This window comes from Rhinolophus ferrumequinum, chromosome 11 (assembly GCF_004115265.2).
Source record: "Rhinolophus ferrumequinum isolate MPI-CBG mRhiFer1 chromosome 11, mRhiFer1_v1.p, whole genome shotgun sequence".
NCBI classification, from domain to species: domain Eukaryota; kingdom Metazoa; phylum Chordata; class Mammalia; order Chiroptera; family Rhinolophidae; genus Rhinolophus; species Rhinolophus ferrumequinum.
The window spans coordinates 35,711,688-35,724,170 of NC_046294.1; positions in this window are offsets into that span (position 1 = coordinate 35,711,688).

Sequence of the window (12,483 nt, forward strand, 5' to 3'; positions counted from 1 at the left end):
TCCCCCTCCCCCCTCTCTGCTCCTTCCCCTCCCTTCCCCTTCTTTCTCCCCTCCCCCTCTTTCTCTGATTCGTAGAGAGTCCCTGAACAGAATCACTCCCCTGCTTCACAGCCCTGCAGGCTTAGAGACTGACAAACCTCGCTAAGTTGTCAGACACCTTATTTGCTTGTAAGAGTTGGCCCCTGGATTGGTCTTAGCCTTCCAGGCAGCCCTACCAGTGAAGGTTGACTTCCCTGGTCATAAGGTAGAATCTCCATCAGCTGTCAACTCTGAGTAACAACCTTTAAGAAACAAACTAAATGGCCGGGTTGTTTACCTTTCCCTAATATGCCGAGGGATCCCTTGTACACCTTAGACCAGAAAGCCTTGTGCTCTAGTTTGCCTTGAGAGAAGTTGTATTGTCTGTAAGGTAAATGGGCCAGTTTCTGCCAATGAAGTGGTTAAATGGTACCTCTCTCCTTCCTTCCCTTCCTCCCTCCCTCCCTCTTTTCCTCCCTCCCTCCCTTCTTCCCTCTTTTCCTCCCTCCCTCCCTCCCTCCCTGCGTCCTTCCCTCCTTCCCTCTTCCCCTGTGGGGACAGAGCCAGGAGTGCAGTTTCCAGGCTCTCGGCCTCACATGGAAAGGTGGCTCGTGTAGTAAATGGCTATCAATTGTGATTGGATGGCCATCAGTTGTGGTTAGTTGGCCGTCAGCTGTAACCAGTGAGCCATTGGCCACTAATATAACTGCAGTAGCTACGCTAGCGGCAGATGGTTTGGCAGAAAAGCGGATCGTGGATGGCAAGTGTGGATTGCAGTTAGCAAGAGGCTGGTTGGTTGGCAGAGAAGTGGACTCCAGGTTGCGGATCGTGTGGCTCCTGCTTCCTGTGTCTCCAACCCAGCTGCCAGCGAGAATATAGTGGTATGACTCCCCTATCTATGGCTCTGTGGGTGTTCCTCACCATATCCTGCATTCGTGGGGAGCGGGGGCTGAGACCCCGCCTGCCGCCCAGCATGACTCCTCCTCCTCCTCCTCCTTCTTCTTTCTCTCTGGCCTTGTTCGTTGTAGCTGGTAGAATTTTGGCTCCCAGGGAGCAGACATTTGCCTTACTTCTAATGTGAATTATCTACTATCATCCAGTCGTCTCTGTCCCAGGTTTGACCTCACTTTGACCCCCACCTAATGCCTTACTATTTAATCATATCAGGATTGAACATTTTTGTTTCCACAGTTTTTACTTCCTATGTCATTCATTATTCCTCGGTTCCTATCTCGAAGGTCATAAAGTTTTTTGACCCAAACGGAGTCGATACTTCAGTATGTGGAGCTAAAACCTCAAGGGTTACACAGCCAGTATGGCCATAATTCAAACCACCAGCAGGATGAGGAAAACTGGCATGGATAGTCAGAAAATGTGAAACTCTGAAACTGCTTTTGAGTACAGGGAATTTCTAGGGCTCTCCCTGAGGCTCTGGCCCTTAGCTCTGACCCCTTATTTGAAATTTAGAGAGCAGGACTGAGGGCCGCCAGAGTCCTCTTACAGTTGTGGACACAGGACTTTTAGAACTCCCCTCAAACAGGATCCCAGGAATTTGGGAAAAATATAATTATGACCGTAAGTGTGATCATGCTACAGCATTTGAAAACTATTATGCCTTTTTTTCCTTTTGGTCACTTATGTTATTGGATATCTTTACCCATAGAACACTTTACATTTAGGAGACACTTCTCTCAGACATAGGTTTAGAAGACCTGAGGACAGGATGAGGCTGCAAATTCAAACTTGCAAACGTAAACGCCCTTACATCTTTCTTAACAAGAGCTAAGCCAAAACTTCCCCTCACATCTCAACTGCCCAGGGGAGATCGGTCTTCTATTACTGACAGTGAGATCTAATGGAGACCCAACCGCTTGGTAAGGGGAAGCCTGACAAAGCCTAGGATGGGCAATCCTGCCCATCCTGACTGGCAAAGACAGGGCCGCGGGGTGGAGCTGCATGCTGGGGGCGGCTGCCAGGTCATCCTGCGGCTGACTCTGGAAAGGCTGTAGCGTCTCAAGACCTTGGGCCTGCTCACCCGAGTCCCGGCTCTCCATGCTCCACATCAGGAGAAACAGCCACTGCTTGGCCTCAAGTGGTCTGACTATGGTCACATGCATCTGGCTTGCATCTGTGAACCACCCCTCCAGCCGAAAGAGGCGAAAACTATTATGCTTTTTAATTAAGATGTTCCCCCAGCCCTTTGTATCTCATATATACCTCGTATGAAAGATTTTGCTGAAGAACCTTTCTGTAAATCAATTATATGGATGCCCTGAATTAAGGATTAAGTTGCCAAAGTAATTTCTATGAGAACTTATTAATTTACTACATATGGGATGTTGGAAAAAGGGGAAGTAAAAAAATGTGTTTCATGTCACTGAGAACTTAATTTGGGGCTACATTTCTCATTATTTAACACTCTCTAAAGTTGCAAAGTTTGTTTTGAAGGGAAAAACGTCGAGAAAGAAAAGGTGGTTGTGCTCTAAAAAAGTATTGGAAGTTTTTCTCTGTACAAAATATTCTAATTCAACTTAAATCAAACCAGGCAAGGAACCTTCAAACTTCTCCAAGTTTGAAGGCTAGCTTAAGAAGTCTAGCTTCCCGTGAAATGTGAGAGGAAGGGATTCAGCATCGATGCTAAAGATTTCAGAAACCCGAGTATAACAACATATCCATCCCTACATGAGGCCAATCTTGGTATCAATTCCATTTAAAAACCATTAGTATGTGCCAGACACTGGAAATAAGATGAAGCCCCTTCTCTCTTGGAGTTTACATGCTCGAGGTTGTTGTGCCAGATAATAAACAAGGACCGAAATAAAACGTTACAAAAAGGGCTGTGAAGGAAGCAAATTGGGAGCTAGTTACAGTATTTCAAGAAAATGGTTTAACAAGCTGGCTTTAACATCCTAAGTATCTTCTCCATGTGTGCACACAGGGTAGACCTCTGAAAAGCGGCACTGTTACTTTTCTAGATTAATGGCTGTGTTGAGCCAAGGTGGGAATGGCGGAGATTTTCTCAGGCCGACGTAAAGGGTTTCAGATCCTCTTTCCAGAATTAATTGTTCCTTCTGAAACCCTTGCTTCAGAAATTTAGGAGACATCACTGATTCAGTGGCAGCCCTTAGTTAACAGAGTGGGGAATTAAAAATCAGACATGGATACTGAGAATTTAGCGGAAATGGCAACATTTTAGAACTAACTCTAAAGTGGGTTCTCCTCCCACCGCCCTAACTGGTGTTCGTTTTGTAGCTACTTTTCCTGGAAGCAGTATGGCCAAGGGGAGGAAGAATGCCTCTCAGATTTCAGCTTTCAGGAGGGAGTTCAGATTGCCAGAACTGGACTAAAACTTCTGAATTTCCTGGCATGCCAGGCCCTGGGGCTTCCTTGGGAAGTTCTGCACCACCTCCCAAACCCCACACCTCTTTTAACTACCCCATCCCCCCACCCCTGGGCTGCTGGAGTTGGGGGGATCCAGGTGTGCAGCCTAAATCCTGCCTGGCTGTGAGGGGGGAGGGGTGTCCCAGTGGGAGGTAGTTGTCCCCTCTGAATAGAAACCGTGGACCCTGGTGATTTGGGGGAAAAGGCTGCCTTTGTGCAGAGCCCCTCTCAGCCCGAGCCTAATAAAGGAGGCTTGAATAAAAGGTAGGACCTGAGGTGAGGGCGGGGCACGCGGTTAACGGCGGCGCAAGCTCTGAAACTGTTATAAAGGTTCGGCTCTCTCGGTTCCCTCTCAGTGGCAGCTCCGCACCGCACTGGCCTGGACAGCTGGCTGAGCTCAGGAGCCTCCGCCTGGCTAAGCCTCTGGGCCCCAACACTCTACGCGGCAACTGTTGTGGCTGCTGGTAGTGGCAGCTCAGTCTCCAGAGGTGTCCCTTGACCCTGCCCAACTGACCTCCGACACCGCGGGGCAAAGTGAGCCCCGGTCTTTGCACTCCTCTGATCTCTCACTGGAATCACCTAATGTGCTCACATCCCACGCAGACCCCGGAACCTTAATTACCTGGGATCCTCTGCTGCAGCCCAGATGCTGGCTTCCCCTCAGGCGTGGACTGAGACTGGTTCCTTTCCCAGAGAAGGAATCAATTGGAGAGCTTCCCCCAGGGCCAGATCACTTTTGCTGTTCCACTTCAGGATCCGAATGACAAGCTAACCCAGCATCAAAGGCACGCGGAGGTGCTTCCAATGCTCAGGTGGGATCAGAATCAGGCCCTGACTCTGCCTCCTCCACTTGAACAGTTGGATTCAGGCTGTAGGTCTAGATCAGAGTCAAGCAACCATTGGAAATACTTGTTCCACCTCGAGGTAGTGGGAATTCAAAGCCAGCAAAGTTTATTGTTTCACCCCCACACCTGAAGCAAGATCTAGCTCAGCTTCCACTGCTTGCCAAAGTTGTTGGAACACCTGGCCAACTGGCAAAAACTCCACAACGTCTAGAACAGTTGCAGGATGATTATTTAGATGCCAGTATGGATATCTTCTATGCTGAGGAGAAGCCACCTGTGGATTTCTTGGGGGCCCAGATAACCCTCCTGAAGCTCTTGAGGAGGTTGAAATTTCCTCCCTGCGGGAAGCCCAAGCTCACCATCCAGAGCATCCTGAGAAGACTGAATCTTCACCCCAGCAAGAGCTCCCCACCACTGCTCAGTGTCCACAGACCCCTGAGAAAGTTGAATTTTTTTCACCACAGCAGAGGCCCAGTCTTAGCATCCAGGCCACAGAAGATACAGAAGCACCTCCACTTCGGCAGGAGGCTCCATCTCAACCTCCAGAACCTCCCCCCAAAACTGAAAATACTGCTAACTGCCACGAAGCCCCAGGAGTACCTCCAGTGTCTCTGGGGAATTGAAACTTCCTTTGATCAGCAAAAATCCCCACCTGAGCCTTCAGGTATACTTGAAGAGATCAAACCTCCTTTAGTTCAGCAGGAAGCCCCAGTTCAGCCTCCATAGAACCCTGAGGAAATGGAACCATCTCAACTTTCAGGGGCCTTATCACCGTTAGTGCAACCGTTTGTGGTCCAACTGAAGTCAGAATGAAGCTCAACGGTCAAAACTGCCCGATGTCACTGTGAAACCTGTGAGTCTAGTAGTTACCATAACTCCCGAGATCACTGACCAGGTTGAAATGTCTCCAACTCAGCAGGAGGCCTCAACTCAGCCTCCAGAGCGCCCTGAGGAGGTTAAACCTACTTAAGCCAGCGAGAGGCCCCAACTCAGCCTGCAGAGCCCCCTGAAGAGGTCGCACCTTCTTCACTCCAGCAAGATGTCCCAGCGCGAGCTCCTAAGTCCTTAAAATTCCAGAGTAAAGAGATGGTAGCTCGACTTGCAGAAGACTTTCAAGCTTATAAATCAAACTTGCCCGATGTTACTCTTAAACCTATGCACGTGGAACTTACCATAACTCCAGATCTGCTGAGGATGTTGAATCTTCTATAGCACAGGAGGAGGCCCCACCTCTGCCTCCAGAGCCTTTGGGAGCTGAACCTTCTCCAACCCAGGAGGAACCCCCAGTGTAACTCCCAGGGCATCATGAAGTGACAGTTTCAAGTCCAGGTCAGCACCACGCTCAGCTTTCCAACTTGCCCAATGTCACTATGAAACCTGCAGATGTGCAGCTTAGCAGAACAGCAGAACCCACTGCAAGCGTGGGACCTTCTGCAATTCAGCACGAGGCTACAGCCCAGCCTTCAGTGCCCCTTAATAATGTGGAACCTTCCGCAAACCAGTCTGAGGGCCTAACTCGGCCTCCACAGCCCCCCGAGGACGTTGAACCTTTGCCAGTTCCAAGGAGGCTCCAGATCAAATCCAGAAAACGCCAGCCCAGCAAGTCTGTCATTTATTTGCTTTGTCATCAATTTTCTCATCTGTAAAATAAGGATTATGAGAGTTACAATTTCTTAGGGTGGTTGTAAGGTTTACATGAGTGAATACATGTAAAGCAATTATATCAGTGCTTGACATATATATGTTTCAGCTATTATTATTATTCCATGCCTCAGTTATGTCCAGAACTCATGTTTGCAACCTGGCTTTTTATGTAAAGCACCATTTTTTTGCCAAACCCAAGGCTAAGGACTGTGGGAGCATCAGAAGTATGATGTTTTCTCTAGAACATGACAACAATAGATGGGAAACAAGGGAATATACATAAAAATGGATGTGAGATATAATGAAGTACGAAAAGAGATACAGACCACAGGTGCTGTATTCCCCAGGATCTGTAGTCACTCAGGTGTGGAGGTCAGGAAAGCTGCATGGATTAACTAGAACTTCATCTGGGTCTTTAAGAGTGGCTGTAATTTGTTAATTAGAGAAAAAATAGTGAGTACAGTCTCAGCAAAGCCATGGCTGCAGAAATGATCAGGATTTAATAGACTAGTCTGGCTGCAAAGAATTGGGTTAGGAAGCAATGAAAGATCTGATTATGGAAAACGCTGGCTGTCAGCTATAGGGGTTTGAAAGGTCCACTGTGAGATAGGGAGAACCACTGAAAGTTTTCAAGAATACAGACAAACGATTAAAGGTTTAACTGAGCAGATGAATTATGTAAACAGTATTATTCAGTACCTATTAAGTTACCAAGAGAACAGAGTGGTGTTAAGGATTTCAATGCGGGAATTTTTATACCAATGTTAAAAATAGATGTTTAAAATGATGGTTAAGTGGTATATTTAGAAATGTTTACACTAAAAAAGTATATGAGAAATGCCTCCTATTTCACTAATTACAATAGAAAAATCTCTCCAGCCTCATTGCCAAGGAGAAATGCTTGCATAGTATTTCTACTTATTTAGAGATAAGGAGAGACTATGTTCTTTGCTATAAAAGCTCAGTTATAATCCTTTATCCATGGCATCCGGAGTTGTGTGTGCCATTAATCCATATTAAACAAATTAAAGGTGCTCTGAGGCAATAGATTCTTCTTGCAAATGAAGAAGCTTAAGGGAACAAGGTATAAAGGGTTCCACATGACACCAAAGACAGTCCTTTGAACTATCAAACCTTCCAAACCTTAGGCGGGCAACCCCTTTTGTGTTGGGCGTTTGGGGTACCTCTGCCATCTGGGCTCCAAACTGTATGAACACAATTTGGAGAAAAACAGATGAGGTAACAAATGAATTAGGTCATTCATTACTTGTGTGAAATACTCTGTAAGCTCAGTATTTCATGTTAGCATAAGTGTGCTCATTCATTTTGTAAAATGCCAATCAAAAAAAAAAAGCTACAAAACAATGTGCCAAGCACTGTACCTAGTATATGGTAGAAACAAAGATGGGTAAGACAGGGTTCCTACCCTTCTAGCAACTCATGATCTCACAGGGAAAATAGACTTTTAAGCTCAAACCATCATGCACACGCACTAAATGGAAGACAAAGTACTGCAGAGGCACAGACGAGGGAGCCATGACACAATAAAACTCCATTTCTTTTCAAATGGTCATTTTCCTCCTCCTCCTCACTCCCCAGCTATTATTTGTTTATTTTATAAATATTTGAGTTTGCATTATGTCCATCTGTCAGTTTTAAACATGGCAGACAATGCAGATGAGCAAGAGCTCATCCATTTTTCAAAGAGTTTATGCTCAGAGGAAATAGGTCCAAAAATAACTGTATGTAATAGAAGAAATGGTTATGGGCAATGAGAGATACAAATTGGTTTGGGAGCACAGAGAGGGAAGAAAGACTCAAGTTGGATGAGGGAAGATGTTGCTAGAGCAATGCTGTCTGAATGGGAACTTGAGGGGGGCCATTGGGGATCATCAGACTGACACCTTGGGAAGAATATGCTTGCAGAAGGACAGTAGGAGAGAGGCAAAACACAGGAAAAATATCTTGAGTCCCTGTGGGGTACAAGTAGGGAGAGTAGATTAGAGCTAGATTTGGGGCTTTGAAGGCCAAGCCAAGGATACCCAGCCGAGCGGGCATGTTATCATGGCAGTGCTCTGGGACAGACTTCAGCCTGCCGCGGAATCACTTGGAGGGCTTGTTGTAAATTCATTATATTTCGAGGTTTTATAAGCTGAATTGTAAAACTCTTTGTTATTCATTTGGAAATCTTAAAATTTTATTAGTAGAAAGCTACCAAGATTATGTAGCAAATCCTTTTCGTCTCTAGTAAAGATTATGTGAGAATTAGCTCACGGATCAGAATCAATCATTCCGCAACAGTCGTTCTCAACCAGGGTGATTTTGCACCCAGGTGACATTTGGCAAAACCTGAAGACATGTGAGGTTGTCAGAAGTGTAGATGTGCTACTGGCATCTAGCGGGCAGAGGCCAGAGTTGCTTCTCAACATTCTGCCATGCCCAGGACGGCCCCAGGACAAAGAATTATCCAGCCCAAATGTCAATAGTGCTGAAGTGACATACCCTGTTCTACAGAAATATGGATCACTCAATACATGTATTTACTGAGCACTGACTGTTTTGTATCTAATACAGCACATGTATCAACATGAAAGTATAAAGCATAAGCACGAATCTTCCACAGTGAGATTTCCTTAATGTATGGAGGGAGTATTGAGGGTTATTTCATCATATATAAATTAGAATCACAGCCAAAGGATAAATATTCTGAGAAAATATCCTTTTCTTCCTTTGCTTGTGCCTTTTTTTTTTTTTTTTTTTTTGTAGAAATCTTGGGTATAATTTAATCACAAGACTCAGCTTTGGAATATTTCAGGCCTGGCCTGAAATGCAGTTTTTACGCAAGTTATAAGATGAAGAATACGTGAATAGGAGAGGAATACATGTAAAAAAAAAAAAAACTATGTGTGAAAACATCATACAGCGGTTGGTTAGCTGGGCGTAAGCCCGGTATGAACTCTGCAAAACATGCTATGATGTGTTCATTTATTTTCAGATGAGGAAAGTGAGGTGCAATGAGGCCAGGACACTTGCCTGACTCGTGGAAGGCAGGCTCCACTTTCTCAGTGGTGATCTTTGGCATGGGCAGTAAAGGCACCAGCGAATAACACCCCAAGTAGCATTAGCATCGAACCCTGATGCTGCAGCTCCCATATGGGAAGCGTCCTTGAAATGCCACTTTTGAATTTCACTTGATTCCTGCTCATGTGTAATGTTCCTACCTGCTTAAATATGCAGCACAGAGCTGAAAGGACTAAGTGTAGCACAGAGTTCTCCAGGGAGCAGAGGTGTGGGTGCTTCCCTCAGCCATCAGTCTCTTTTAAATGGCAAAACAGAATTCCTAAAAACCTGCCACAGCGGTGCACTGGTACACTAACCTTCACGCAGTCACACGCTTTGGATTGTTCCCCAAGCAATGCTGATAATATAAGAAATGGAATGAAATAAAAGTTGGCATCCAACAAAAGTTAATTTTTCCCTTTTGCATTTTAGAACCTCAAGTATGAATCCACAGATTTACTGAATATTCCACATTGGCATGTAACCTGGCAAATCTCATAACGTACCTCCCCGATGCCAGCCCAAATTTAAGCAAAGAGCAATGGGAGACATAGTCTTTTATTTTTCTGTATAAAGCCTTCTGTTATAGAGGCTGGGGTATGTGGGAGTAGGGACCAAGCAAAGGAATGGGTGGGTAAGTGGTAAAGGGCATGTCCGATGAGGAACTGTTAGGAGTGGGAGTTGTCATGGTATCTGTGATGGTAGCCAGAACCCGAGCACACGAAGAGGTGGAGAGAGGAGGCCTCATGCCCCCTCTGCACTTGAGACGGGGCAGGCTGGGGTATATGAATGTGAGGAGTCAGTAGATCTGCAGAGCGTCTAACTGAGTGGGGTCTTCCAGCCTTGGCTTTGCTTGAATAGCAGGCCACTGGCCCTTGGGGCCCAGTGGCAGTATCCAAAGTCCAGTTGCTGTGTTTCACTCTATGGAATGTTCTGAGTAGACAGTCACTTTTACAAAAGTTGTCTCTTTCTCCTTTTGTTGTGTTGCCAATTCTGGCTTTAAGGTTGGGTTTATTTTTCTCCTCTCTAAATGGCACTCAAATGTTTGCTGAGTCCTAATTTATCTGACTGGGCTGTGTGGCTGTGGATGGACACAAAGCTGTCCCATCAGTCTTTCATTATCAAAAGCGGTCTCTTCTTTTTTGACAGATGAAGCAGTACCTATTGGGAATGCAGAAGGATCGTTCGTGAAGGTGTTACAGCCCAGAAGGAGAACGTGAGCCCTGAGCTCAGTATGAAGCCACAGAAGGCCCTCAAAGATGAAGCCACAACTTCCTGCGTGGCCCACTAGGACTTTAGGGATGAAAGTGATGTTATTAGTGCACTAAATTACACATTGCCTGATTTCCCGGGAGGAAATCCAGAAGATACCGAATGATAATTATTACCTCATTAAATTCTTTCTTTCAAATATTCAGGATGAAGATATGTCTCTGAGTCGTTTGACAAACAACACAAGGAACCCTTCTCTTAAGCCTGAATCCAACAATTCAACTTACAAAAATAACTTGAGGAAACTATTTTCTGGAAAATTTTTTAGATGCAGAAATTCAAGAAAAAATAGATGAGGTTAAAAAGAAAGGAAATACTGCCATGCTTATACATTCCAACCTATTAGGTCCCAAATTTAAACGCCAAATCTTTCAGAAGAAATTGGAAACTGGGCAGCCACAGGGCAACAACCTAGCAAAGAGTCAGAGAGGCGAGAAAAGGCTGCTGAGAGTGAAGAGGCTCCTTAAGGCCCCAAGGGCATCCAGAAAAGGCACTGCAAAGAGGTGGCCAATCAGAGCATCCAGAGGAAACAGAATGCGCAGCCCATTGTGGAGAACACTTTCAAAGGAAGAGACTCAGGGGGCCGCCCCAAGGAGCTGGAACAGCTGCACATGGTGCACAGGCCAGGCAAATGAGTGGGAAACTCCTTCCATACAGAGCCTTCCTTCATAAACGAACAAAATAAGGCAGCAGTTCTTCTACCCTGAAACAGTACTTGATGGGCAGGCCTTCTGCCTCTGTTGCTCCAAAATCCCTATCTGAGGTTAAAAAAATCAAAAGATTTAAGCTATACTACTTTATTTTAGAAGATGCAAATGCTACAGTCAGAAATATGAAAGGTTCTACACCTATCTCACATTCCAGAAAGAAAATTTTCTTTCATAGAAGTCTCTCCTGTGTGATCCACATTAAACCCAAGGCAAAATGAGTCTAGAATTCAGAAAAGAAGAGTCACTCGAGAGTCTGAGGCTTGCAAAGAGACCTCCTTTCTCTGCTGTGAGGAGCCTCATAAACTGCCCTGCACGAGAGGCTTTTTCATCTTCAGGAGAACTGACATCTCAGGAAAATCCTCTTCCAGAATCATTTTCTCTTTTGGTAACTTCTACAGGAAACACTACTGCAGAAAACAGGAGTGCACAAACTCATTTGAAGAAAATATTTCTACAGGAAACACTACTGTGCCAGAGGAAACTACCTCTGAAATCACTGCCTGTGAGAATGTTTCCGTGGCAGAGTCTGCTGTGACTGCAGACAACTCTAGGCCAAAAGGTAACCGCACGAATGAAACCCAAGGGGAATAGCCCAACGTGGGCACTGACTTGCCCTCCAAGTCCACAGGCTTCACTGTCCCATTGTTCTCATCCCTGGGTGATCGATTTGAAACTCAGCTTAAACCAGCACCTGTGGTCCCTCATCCCCAACAATGATGTGAGAAAAGCTCATTTCTCATGTTATGTGGACTTTGAAAATGGACTGCTCTGAGGTCCTCGTTCAGCTGCCCTGTGCCAAGCTCACGTCTAGAACAGGCCTCCTGATGAAGATTCTCAGTGAGCAGCGCAAACTGAAGGTGTCCGGAGTGGAATATGGATCAATGGAAAGATGAGAACCACATCAGTGAGAGCACAGAAGCCCAGGGTGAACGGCAAGGGCAGGAGGCAAGTGAGGTGCGGACAGCTCCAGAAGCATGGGACCGGGACTTTTAGGACATGCCATGAAAATGCCCAAGCACAGAATGCAGGAAAGCCTAGTTTGTATCTTTTCTTGGCCACATAACTTTGGGTAAGACAGTGATCTCCCACTTTGCTCACTTAGAGGTGGTGCCACTGTTCCTGGGGTGGATGCGATAGGCCCTAAGACAAAGAGAAATAAATTGTAGAAGAAAATGCTGATGCTAGGATTACATAACCCCCTAGAGGTGGTATAGTCGTAAGACGGTATGAGGTTCTCACCTGAAAGAGTGGGGTCTTAGAGTAGTAGTTTAGGGATAGTTGGCTATTCTTTAGAATAGGCTTAAGAATGGTTAGTTTTCATCCTTTCCATCTCTTTGTTTTTTTTAAATTTATTGGGGTGACAATTGTTAGTAAAATTACATAGATTTCAGGTGTACAATTCTGTATCACATCATCTATAAATCCCATTGTGTGTTCACCACCCAGAGTCAGTTCTCCTTCCATCACCATATATTTGATCCCCCTTACCCTCATCTCCCACCCCCCACCCCCCTTACCCTCTGGTAACCACTAAACTATTGTCTGTATCTATG